We start from the raw sequence: 13,636 nt of genomic DNA on the forward strand, positions 1-13,636 counted from the left end.
AAAATCGTAAATTTCTACTGTGATGCAAATATTATAAAGTGTTTATATGTTTTTTATATAAACAATTTTGATAAAATTTAAATAACAACACAGAATACCAATAATAGATAATTAGGCCAAATGTCAGTGGTGGAATTCATATCATGTCTAAAAGAAATCATTTTAAAAAAAAAGGCCCTGGCAGTAGGCAACGCAAACTCCTTGTGGCCCTTCTCAGGCTGTTTGATAGACAATCAATTTAATTTTTTATAAATAATATTTTTTATATTTTCCTACAAACACAAAGCACGCACATATGTATTGTTTGACAATGTTAAAATTTTATTACCTTGTATGAGATATGCGTGTGTTGATGGACAGACCTGTAACAAACAAATGTGAGAATGAAAATAAAATGCGAACATATTGAAATTGAAAGAGCTAAAGAAAAACTAACCTCAGTGCGGCAAGTTGTGGGTACCTGGTAAATTTAGAAAAATTAAATATGAAAACAAAAAAGCGAAGATAATGAAATCACCAAAAAGAAAGCCAACCTCAGTGCGCAAAGTCGTGTGAGGTGCAGAACAATAGTAACTAAATTTATAGCTGAATGGCAGGGTTATGAAAAGTGTAAAGGAGTGCACTGGTTTCACTAAAGGAAAGGTCGTCCTTAATTCACGGTGGTCAAAGGTATACTTTGGTCCTCGAAATAAATTTTTTCAATACAGTCTAGTTTCATAGATATATAGGAGGCAGCTATAGCATTTAATTTTTTTGTTTCCACCGGAGCAGGTTATATAAAATGCAATAGCGTGAGGAAATAAATGCACAACTACCCATGACAATAATTCACGGTCTGTGAAGCTAGCGAGACCTTTTTTTTTGCTTCTGCAAATTGAGCTCCTCGAGGAGTAAAGCATCCACAAAAACAAATAGTATCCTGCCAATTGAATTCCCGGAGAGCAAAGCATCCAAGAAAAAATAATTGTGTATATGGGGTCCTTTTCTCTAAGCATTAAAAAACTTTGTCTCTGATGAGACATGAGAGTTGAATAGCAAAACAATCACACACACAAAAGAACAATTGCAAATAGTGTATAAAATAATTCATATCTTTGGCACTTGTGCTGAGTACAGAAAAAAGAAAAATTCATCTCCATGTAGGCCATGTTTCATGAGGATTGTGCATTTGGCTGCCTGCACAATTAACTACGATTCGAACCTCTTCATGCATTAGGCTTGTAAATTCCTGTACAATGTACGGGACTTTACATTTCATCTTTAGAATATAGAATATAGATTCTATTTTATTTCTTTTGTTTCTTGAGCTATAAAATTACTTTCGTTCTCTTTCTTGGAATAATATTTATTTTAATATATAATAATAAACTTATAAATTTTATATTAATTAAATTTATGTATTTTTTCTTAAGGACTCTATGCCGGTTAGTGGCAGTCAAGTATAATTTAAATTAAAATAATTTATAACCAGATATTTGGCGGTCTGATCCGCTGTGATCAGTGCAAACTCAATATAAATTTAATGTCAACTAAAAGTAAATAATTTAAATTTTTATTTTATTTAACTAATTATAAATTTAAATTTGATTTAGTCTAATAAATTAATATAGGTGTAAATAAAATAAAAACTTAATATAAACTGAACATCAACTTAAAATATAAGTTAAAGAAATTTTTTATAGTTTTTCTATTAACTTAGTTTAATTAAATTTATTTATTAAAAATTTATGCTATCGGGAATCAGTATGTAGAGTGATAAATAAACGATTAAAAATTAAAAATAAACTATCTAAACTTTTTTACGGTGCTGGATCTAGCGAAGAGAAAGAAAGTGCTGACAAATAATGAAATTGTTTGTTATATTGTTGTATGATTTTACGAATTTGATGGTTTTTAATTTTATTTTTTAGCTTTTATTCCAACTGATTTTTACGATTGCTTTATTCTTAATATAGAATTGAATAACTCTTTTAATTGAAATATATTTGATAGTCTATAAAACTGAAAATCAACTTGATATGAACCTGATGTGAACCTAATGTTAACCTATATCAATTGAACTATTTTAATTCAATTTTTAATCAAATTTATCTTACTACTCTTTACAATTTTAATGATAGTTTATATCGATAGAATTTTGAAATTTAATGTAATATACTAATTAAATATTTCTTTTAAGTGAAATGTATTTGACAACTATAAACTGAAAATCAACCTAAGGTGAATCTGATGTGGACTTATATCAACTGGACAACTTTAATCCAATTTTTAATCAAATTTTTCTTACTGCTCTTAACAATCTTAAATGACATTTTAAATAGAAAAAATTTTGAGATTTAGTGTAATACAAATTGAATAGTTTTTTTAAACGAAATGTATTTGATAGTTTATAAAACTGAAAATCAACCTGATGTGAACCTGATATGAACCAGTATCAACTGAACTATCTTAATTCATTTTTTTGATAAAATTTATCTTACTATTCTTTATAATTTTAACTGACATTTTATTTAGATAAAATTTTGAGATTTAGTGCAATATAAATTGAATATCTCTTTTAAGTGAAATATATTTGATAGTCTATAAAACCAAAAATCAACCTGATGTGAACTTGATGTGAACCTGTATCAACTGAACTACCTCAATTTAATTTTTTACAAAACTTGTCTTGCTGCTCTTTACAATTTTATCTAATATTTTATATATAAAGAATTTTGCGATATAGTTTATTATAAAAATTGATTATTTTTAAGTGAAATGTAATTGACAGTTTATAAAACTGAAAAGTAACCTGATGTGTACCTTATGTGAACCTGAAATAATACCACATGCTGAATTTTTGGGTGATTTTTGGAGTTACTAACAAATATAATAAGTAGAAGAAAAATGGAATTGTTAAGTGTGTATGGTGCAAATGCTACGTAAGATAAAGGCTACAACTATTCATTCAGAATTTCAACTTCCATAATTGATTAATTATGCATTTGTAAGAAAGTCTCCACGGTTAAAACTCAACAAGTATATCATTCTTCTTCAAACAATATAGACCGTCATTCTTACACACCAAAAATTTACTTATTTTTTATTAAATTATTAAAATTATTATTTTATGATTTATAATAGTTTATTGAAAGTAAATTATTTAAAAAATATTACGGTAGTTTGTGTAAACTTATGTAAATTCAATGTCATCTCAAATTAAACTAATAAACTCTTAGTAAACTGGTTATAAAATCTAAATTAATTTATCAATAATTTAGTTTATCAAAAATAAATTTATAAAATTGCAAATAAACTAATGGTTTTAATGAAATCTAATTGGATGTAAATTTAAAATAAAGTTAAAATACGATAAATATAAACATAAAGTAGACTTAAAATAAACTAACCTTATTAAATTCTTAAGTAATTTTAGTATAAATTTATAATTTATATATTCTAGTCAAATCAGTTTATTAATAATTTACACACTAAAAAATAAATTTATAAAATGACAAATAAACTAATAGTAAACTGAATATATTTATATATGATTTGATTAAAATTAAACCGAATTGAAATTTATACTCAACTTGAAATAAAATGAACGTGAACAAAATATATATTTAAAAAAAATTAATTCAAAATAAACTAACTAAATTTTAATTCGAAATGAACTGAATGTAAATTAAAATAAACAAAAACTGAACTGAATATAAAATAATTTAAAGTAATTTTTTTATAAATATATTTTAAACTAAAATAATTTTAGTCAAATAAATAATTTATTAAAGAAAATAAGTGTTTGTGAAGAATTTTATTGTATGCAGATTGAAATTTGATGGCCATTATCTAACATTAAAAATGAAAGTCAAGAATTACTGCACGTAAAAAGTAAAAACAAGAAGTAAAAAAATAGCAAGAGTGAGGTGTCACCTATAAATGAGCACATGCCTAAATTTGATAGATATAATGAGCTGTCATCTTCAAATGTCTAAATAGAGCCATTCCTCCGTGTTCAACCCCAAAAATAGGGGCAAACTTGTCCTATATTAGATTATGAGGGAGTTATGAAAAGTTTTTTATTTAATTGAGAGATTTTTGCTAAAAAGAAAATGTTGAGGTAAAAACATTAGATAGAAGCACTTTTAAGAGATTTGTGTAAATTACCCAAAAAAAAAAGTTCAAGGTGCGGGTTTTTTTACGTAATTAGGCCTAATTTAAATTTAAATCTTTGATTAAATTTCTCAATTTTTATAATTATATTCAATTTAAAAATTCTTTTTAAAATTATGATCAAAACTTTAAATTTTATTTTTTAAATTTAAATTTTTTAATTTTTATAATTATGTACAATTTAAAAGTTTTTTTACAATTATAACCAAAGCTTTAGAAATCATTTTTTAAATTCAAACCTTTGTATTTTTTATCAGTTTCACTCAAATGTTCGTATTAACTCTTTTTAGAAGGTAGACAAAAATTTAAAATTTGGTCGTAATTGATAAACAAAAATATAAAGGTTTGAATTTAGAAAATGAAACTCAAAATTTTAGTTACTGATGGATTCTGGCATCTCGACGGCATTAATCCTGCAAAACAGTGTAGATGGCTAATCGGACGGTTTGTCCGATTAGCTCTCCGATGCTTAAGTCAGTTTAGGCTTACGGGAGAATAATTGTATTTGATATAAGTTGTGTGTTTAGGCATACCTCAAGCTCCTTTTATAGTAGATGATTGCATACCTAGTAGTGTTGTAGTAGGAAAGTGATTCCTATTTAGTAGGGTTTGACCTTGATTAGGAGTGTCCTTCCTTATTCAGACAGGAGTCCTATTTAAGAAGATATTCCTAAATAGTCTCGTCTTCCTAAATTGGAGGCTATCTTCCTAAGTTGGAGTTTGCATCCAAATAGGACAGATACTCCGAATATTGCGTAGATCTTGGAGATCTTATCCGAATCCCGGGGTCGACGTGCTTTGTCCGAGTCCTCAGGGATTCGGTCTTTATGATGTCGAATGATGTATTTCGGTCAAGGAGGATCCGGTGGATTCGGCCCTTTGGGCGGGAGTCAGGTGTCGTCTGAGAATAGATCTCCTGCGACTCGGCTCCATTATAAGTAGAATAGGATTCGGTATCCATCATTAGCCCCCCCGCAAGTGAGCTGAAGTCATGGTATTTTATGCCTTGGAGTATTTCAGCTCTATTTGAGGCGAGTCGTTTTACTTCTCCAGCAAGATTTCTATTTTTCTTCTTTCTTCCACGTATCGTTCGTCTATTCCTCGTTGCTTTTGAACTTAAGACAAGTGTCCGTTTTTATTTTCCTTATATTTAAACTGTTGCATGACTTGTTTCATTTTTCATCTTTTGTTTATTATGGCGAATCCGTATAGATTCTTCTTTATCTTGATTGTCTAATATATCATCCTTCGGCGTTTCTCTTTTTTCTTCTTGATTTTGAACTTTTCTTGTTTAGGACTCGGTTGAGTCTTTTCTTTATTTAATGCATTGCTCATTATTTCCCATTTGGTTTGCTGTGTTTTTGTCTTCAAGTACTTTGATCTTCGTTGTTTGTGATTTTAAGTTTATTGTTTATTCCTCTTTATTCTTTATGTTCCTTCTTCTTTGGCGAGTCCCTGTTTGGCGATATTCATTTCATTTCTTTTTTTCTGTCTTTTTTGTGTTCGTCTTTATCTTTCTTCAAGGTGTTTCTTCTTGTTTTCTTTCATGCAATTCACTGATAGAGTTATGAGTCCTTCGACCCCCTCCATAAATACACTAATCTCAAAGGGTATTTATGCCCGTTTTTGAGATCATGTCTTCAATTTATTTCGTCGATTTTCCTTGATTTTGATTATTTTCGGACGGGTTGCCTTCCTTTTTAAGATTTGTTCCTCTGGTTTGGGTGAGTTGCCTTTTATTTGTTGCTTTGGGCCTATGGCCTTATTTCTTTTGTTCTGGACGAGTCGCCTTTATTTGAGCACTTGGCCTTATTTTTACCTGAATCATTTTAGACTCGGTCTTCAGTTTTGAGATCTTTTGCATTCCTCTATTGATTGGCATTTTGCCTTTCTTTCGCATTTCTCTTATTTTTCGGCGTTTTTCTTTCTTTCGCATTCCTCTATTACTTGACATTTTCGTCTTTCGCTTTATTTTGCTTTATTTAGTTGATTCGCCTTTCGTTTTATTTTGCTTCGAGTTGATTTTGATCTTTGATATTTCGCTTTTAGAGTTAATCTAAACTCTGTTTTTGGCGTTTTGCTTTTATTTTTAGAGTAATTCTATACTCTGGTTTTTGGGCGTTTCGCCTTTATTTTAGAGTAAATCTATACTCTGGTTTTTTGGGCGTTTCGCCTTTATTTTAGAGTAAATCTATACTCTGGTTTTTTGGCGTTTCGCCTTTGTTTTCCTCAGTCCTTCCGTTTTCCTCGATTGCTTTGTTGTTTTTAGGGGTATTACGCCCTTCTTCTTTATTTTTCCGGTGGTGTTTCTTCTAATTTTTTGATCTTTAATTTTTGGTTTCTGGATCGTTTCTTCAATTTTGATTTTTTCCTTTGCCTTCTGGGACATCTTAACCTTCGGTTCTTGGACCATTTCTTCATCTATATGTTTGTTTCGCCTTCGGTTTGTCTTTCGAAACATCTCCTTCTTTGCGTCTTGGGTCGCTTCACTTTTCGCCTCTCGATCCATTTCGTTCTTTATTTTTTGTTGCGTTGATAGGGGTAAGCACTTCAGTTTCACGTCCTCCGGTGGTGTTTCTTCAGTTTTGATGTTCTTTAGTGTTTTGACTATATTTTCTTCCATAACTTCTTCCGCTATATATGTGGTTTTGCTCCGATGTGCAAATTCAGAGGATTTGCCTTTGTCTTCCTAATTTTTCTTTTTTGGATTGACTCTGTGGGGCTCTTTCTACTTTTGCTCTTTTCTGTCTTTTGCTTTTTTTGTTTTTCTTTTCTTGAATTTGGTTTCCTCATGACTTCGTTTTGGTTTTCACCTTTTCGGGTGGTATCCTTTTTTATCTTCTCCGTTTTGACATTATTTTTATTTTCTTCATTCCTTCCATCTTTCTTGTTTCTCGTTGTTTCTAGGGGTGTTATGCCCTTCTTCTTTAATTTTCCTCAAATTTCTTGATCTTCATTTTTTAGTGATCCCTTGATTTCTTCTTTTTGACCAAGCCTTATTAGGCCGAGTCTCTTCTTTGTTGTCATGGTCTATTCTTTTTGACCGAGTCTTATTAGGGTGAGTCTCTTCCCTTTTTTTATATTTTATAACATATTTATTAAATTCCATAATATATTTGAAGTCTATAAAAGTATGGATTAAATTAAAATAATAGTTTATTATTATTATTTTTCTTTGATTTTAATAACCAAATTTTAATATATATCATGCGAATTTCAAAATATATGAAAAAGATTCATCACGCATTATAATATTCCAACGAATATAAAAAATAAGATAAAATATTTGAAAAACTTATCGTGATTTAGATCCCGTTGATGATAAGATATTATCTCTGATTCGTCATTTCCGGATGTGGTCTCGGTAATTTCAGAAGGTCCTCTGAGTCTTAGCAGTGGGATAAGAGATATTGAAATCAAGAGACTTTAATTTATCATGTCCACGTCATCAATAATGGTGGCCATAGCTTTCCAATTTGCAATTTCCATAATAATTTCTTCAGCATATAAAGTCGAGACAAGCCTCTGCAGTTTAGAGTCCACTGAGAAAGCTTTGATTTCATTATTTGTATTTGTGATTCCACCAGACAATTTAATGGTAATTTCTTTGTTATTTTTCTTCTCCCGGTTTCCATTGAAATTTATTTAATATTACGCAGCTTTTTTATTGTCCAAATCTTGCAGCTTCCTTTTTCTTTTTAACTTGTATCTCCTCGCTTTTTCCTGCTTAATTTTCTTATTGCTATTATTTGCCCGCTTCTCCTTTTATAATTCTTGATGACAATCGTTTTGTTTTTTTCTTGATTCTTCAAATTTAGGAGATCCGTTAGATATATTTATTATTCCTTTGGATTAGTTCCGTCGGATGCCATCCTTCAATAAGAATTTATTTTGAGTTCAGAAAAGCCCCTTCCAGTTTGAAGTTTTCAAGCTTTTCCCACAGACGGCGCCAATTGATGGATTCTGGCATCTCGACGGCATTAATCCTGCAAAACAGTGTAGATGGCTAATCGGACGGTTTGTCCGATTAGCTCTCCGATGCTTAAGTCAGTTTAGGCTTAAGGGAGAATAATTGTATTTGATATAAGTTGTGTGTTTAGGCATACCTCAAGCTCCTTTTATAGTAGATGATTGCATACCTAGTAGTGTTGTAGTAGGAAAGTGATTCCTATTTAGTAGGGTTTGACCTTGATTAGGAGTGTCCTTCCTTATTCAGACAGGAGTCCTATTTAAGAAGATATTCCTAAATAGTCTCGTCTTCCTAAATTGGAGGCTATCTTCCTAAGTTGGAGTTTGTATCCAAATAGGACAGATACTCCGAATATTGCGTAGATCTTGGAGATCTTATCCGAATCCCGGGGTCGACGTGCTTTGTCCGAGTCCTCAGGGATTCGGTCTTTATGATGTCGAATGATGTATTTCGGTCAAGGAGGATCCGGTGGATTCGGCCCTTTGGGCGGGAGTCAGGTGTCGTCTGAGAATAGATCTCCTGCGACTCGGCTCCATTATAAGTAGAATAGGATTCGGTATCCATCAGTTACAATTGCAAAAAAAAAAAAATTCAAATTGGACATAATTGTAAAATTAAAAAGTTTGATCGTAATTGATAAAAGATACAAAAATTTAAATTTAAAAAATAATTTGACATTTGTAACAACATTCATAAAAATCCTTTTAATCATGAATTAATAAATTATGAAAATTATAATATACTTTTATCTGTGATATAATAAAATTTCAAAGTATTTTGATAATTTTGCATTTAACAATTACATTTTTTTGTGAAATAAAAAAATGACTATTAATTCTGCTTTTATGTGATGACGAAATTATTTATTAGGACTATATATATATATCATTTAGTTTGACAATTTATCTATATTGATATGTTAATAACAAGATCCAATCTTTTTTAAAATAAAAAAAAACTCACATTTACACCTCATAATTCAAAATAAGATAATTTTAATAAAATAAGATAATTATGCTTTTATAGGTAGTAGGATAGCAATACATACGACCACCGTCTCTTACCATCACTGCTGGTTCGATTGGTTACCAAAATACATGAATTAAGGTAAAGAATAGAATAAAGAATCATTTTTATCTCTTCAAGTTGGCACAAAATATTAAAAAAGTCAATTTCAGGTGAACCGTATCACTTCTATCCTGAACTTAGGTGAACCAAGCTAATTTCCTTCCTCTGACAAAAAATAAGAATGGATTACTGTGAGCATAGCGGGAATCGGGCTCGTCCAGACTTCAACCTCTATTTGGTTTACTTTGAAAAATGAAGTTGTGAGCGGAGCGGGGTTCGGAGGCCGCGCGTCCAAGGCTTATGGCTGACTTCGCGATCTGGAAATGGTTTGAAAAATGGAGTCGCCACCTAATTCAACTAGGAAATGCCTTTTAACTGACTGGATAGCCTTACTCGCCTCCGGTAAGACAATAGTGTATCGGACCAAAGACAAGGGTTCGTGGACCTCCCCGAGTCTCGTGTGCTTGGCTTATCTGTTACCGGCTTTATTTTCTGGACATATTCGTTTTATATCTCATCTCAACAGTATATGCAGTCCACAGGATATGAAAGCTGTAAATAAACAGTGATGAAAGTAGTAAACACGTTATACGCGCATATGACTTGATCTGGACTGGCATTTGAGGCAAGTAGCAGGTACTCCTAAGCATACATCTAATCTTAGAGGTTTCTAGCAAATAGTCATAAGTCTGGTTGGTCTGGATTGATTACATGCACAAAGCCTAAAACCGGATGTATAAGTGTAATTGATTGATTTTATTAGGTGATCTTGAAAAACCTACACAACCGTTACTACTTTTTCGTATTAGTCCTACGATGTCTAAGTGATGGGCTGGATTTGCATTAATGGGCCAATTTTAGGTGATTAGTCCTTTAACCGGTTCATTATTGGATTTGGATGCTTTTGGAAAGCAGTAAACAGTGCTAGCATGCTCATGGGAAGTTGGATATACATACAAGGTTAGAAATACTATTAAACCTCGTTGACATTGAGTGCCTGGCACTCGCGCGGGTTTTGACCATCGGTCTGGTCAGAATTGGTTTTCGGTCAAATCACGAGAGTTGTCCGTCTCGTCGATTCGGTTCTACTAGTTTGATTCGGAGTCAATTACGAGTTCAGGTTAGCCCGGAATTGGCTCTGGAAGTTGCTGGTTTGTTGGGCCCGGTTTATACACTATGTACATATTTGGCCTTTTGGGTCCGTTTTACATCCGTTGTGGCCCGTTACAATATATAATATGATTCTACACTAAATTCTCTACGTCTGTGTTCAAACTGGGCCTGATTTGGAGTCAGGATGGGCCGGAAACGCGTCTGGAAGTTTGGATCAAAGTCTGGAAGATCTGGGAAGCAAGTCTAGGAATCTGGCGAAGGAAGAACACGGTGCCGGTTCATAATGCCGGCGCCGGAAGTATGACGTGGCGGCGGCGCCGCCGGCGGTTCGTCGGCAGTTTTTGGGTCGTTTTGTTTTGCTTCGTTCTCACTTGTTTTAACTCCGTTTTTCATGCAAAAGTAGTCAAAACAGCATAAAATCGAACAAGAAATCCAAAAAACACATAATCAAAGTGTTTAAAGCTCATCTATGCAAAATTATTCTCTGGGCATGAAGTACGATTTTGGGGTTTTCATGGCAAAACTAGCTTAAATCTCCTAGAAACATGCATTTTAAGAGCTCCAAATTAATTGTTTTCTTGTCTTGAACATTAAAAAACAATTAATTACAGTGATTAACATGCGTTTTCATCGAATTTTATGGTAATTAAGAAAACATCGATTTAATTGATTAAAGCTATTTTAATGGCAAAATTAGCAAATAACCTAAACATGCAACCTAAACATAATTACAACAATTATGGAAATCATATATGCAATATTTATGGCAAAATCAAAGGAATTAATGAGGGTCTTCAGAAGTACCGGTCTGGGTACTTAGCTCGTATACTGGCAAAGTGGATGCGGAATCCAGCTTCAAATCTGTGCAGGGCTTGCGTTCTTGGAGAATCAAAGCGTTTTTAGTGTTTTTAGGACTGGATTTAGTGCGTGTGTGTGTGGTGGCCGAATTCTACTGGTCAATTTCTAGGGTTTGTGTGCCACCTTTAGCCATGCTGGCTTAAGGCCGTATTTATAGGGATTAAGGATGACCTAGGATTTCGTAGAATCTTCTAGAACATTCTAGAATATTCTAGGGTGAAAGTGTGTGAAGTGATAAGATTTTAGGTCTTAAGATTAGCTTTAAACTCTTATTTATCTAGTTAAATTCGTATTAAAGATTGGTGGCTAAGTAAAGGATTGCTAAAAGTCCATTTTGGTGCCCGAAAGTGTTAAAAAAGGTTCCTCGGGCCATATAGGTTTGGTTAAGGTCAATTTCAGTCCGTCAAACTTGCAAATTGGCGCATAAACTTTTAAGATATGGCAATTAGTCCAATTTCTAGACTTAGATTACAATCTTTTTGGATTTTTATGGGCTATTCACGCCTAATTACATTTTAATCCTCCAAGTTTACAACTGTGCACAGATTACGCCTGCTTAGATTCCATCAAGCAAATCAAAAGCTCGTCACCGGACAGATTTCTCTGGAAATCATCAATGGACGTTTCAGTTCCTTATCACTTTTTACCTGTCCGAAAAATAGGTGTCTACAGTTTGCCCCCTCTTTAACGAGAATTGATGAAGTAGGTCAATTTTTGTTAAAGAAGAGACTTGTTGTTAATCGAGCGACAAAGATAGTGCCCACCGTCGGTGGCTCTCGCTCGCCTGGTGGTGTGGTAAAACCCTAGCCTGATCATTACCCACTGTGGTGCATGACTCTGGCCTCATGCACCTTTGGTTCTGGCCTACTCCGCATCTGGCTGGGAGTGGTTTCTCAGCTGCCGTTGAGCTCGGGCTGCCTAAGTGCGTGCTCCGTGGAATGGAGCTATAAACTCTCGGCCGTCCCGAGAGTGGTTTGGTGGTTTGAACCCTGGTAATTGTCTTGTCCGAGGCTTTCTTATAGACAGACAAGATTCCTTGGTCATCCCAAAGGCCTCCTATATTGCATAGGTGTCTGGATTCTGTTAATTATTCCACGCTTAACAGATGCTGGTGTCTTTCTACCAGGCTTCGGCGTCTTTCTACCGTATGCTGACGTTTTTCATCAGGCTTTGGCCTCTTTCTGCCATTTATGTTGTCTTTATACCATGTTTTGGTGTTTCTCTACCGTGTTTTAACGTCTTTATACCATCTAGGGAGTCTGGCTCTTTTGGATCCCGTCTTTTGGGTAGCTCTCCGGGTTTGATCTAAAGGCTCTGGGTCTTGTCTGAAGGCTCCGGGTCTTGTCTGAAGGCTCCGGGTCTTGTCTGAAGGCTTTAGGTCTTGTCTGAAGGCTCCGAGTCTTATTTGAAGGCTCCGGGTCTTGTCTGAAGGCTCCGGGTCTTTTCTGAAGGCTCTGGGTCTTGTCTGAAGGCTCCGGGTCTTGTATGAAGGTTCCGGGTCTTGTTCTGATTCTCTGGGTTTGCTCTGAAGACTCTGGGTCTTGCTCTGAAGGTTTTGGGACCTGTTCTGATTTTCTGCTGTCCATCTTCTGGAATGAGTGTATCTGTGTCTGCCCGTTTTTAGGATTATCTGTCGTTCTTAGCTGTTTGTCTTCTAGAATGTCTGCATCTCTGTCTGTTCATCTTCTGGTATATCTCTACCTTTCTGGCTGTTCATCCTCTGGAATGTCTGTATTTTTTGGCTGTTCTGTCTTCTTGAGGTGCTTGTATTTTTCAAGCTGTTCATCCTCTGGGGTGTCTGTATCTATTTCGTCTTCTGGCCTTGCATCCTTAGAGGTATCTTTCTGGCATATCCTCAAAGGATGTGATTTTTCGTCTTTTAATCGCTTGTGCCTTTTAAGAGAGCCATCCCCTCATTTCTCATTTTGCATTCTTTTTCTTCTTTCATGTTCTCTGAATTGAGCATTTGAGATATGGCTTCACCCTGGACTTTTAGGGTTACCGTGCATTGATCTTGATCGCCAGGCTGACCGGCATTCTGCTCTACTAGAGGCGGATGAAGAGGTTCCGCTCTTGTTGCATCTGGAGGGGCACTTGTGCGCCACGGCTCATCGCGAGGTGTATTTTTCATCGTTTTTAGCTTGTAGATGGACCTTTTTTTGTCTGTATGTTTGAAATATGTCCGTAATACTGTCAAAACTTCGTCAAAAGTGGGCCCAGTCCCCAAAAAATTTGTCCCGGAGAGAGGGAGAAGTGGCGGTGGCGCCAGGTTATAGTGGCATTGCCGCCACTATATACTGGCGCCGTGACGATGGCGCTAGTGCCTCAGTGACACGCGACTCCTGATGCATTTTTTCGTCTTTTCCGGTTCGATTTTTGATGATTCTGACTCTGTTTTGATCTTTTTGTGCTTTCAGGAGCGAGACGTATTCCATACGTCAGGGAACTTTGTGGATGCGCGTATATGGTACG

Source organism: Mercurialis annua, linkage group LG3 (genome assembly GCF_937616625.2).
Source record: "Mercurialis annua linkage group LG3, ddMerAnnu1.2, whole genome shotgun sequence".
NCBI classification, from domain to species: Eukaryota; Viridiplantae; Streptophyta; class Magnoliopsida; order Malpighiales; family Euphorbiaceae; genus Mercurialis; species Mercurialis annua.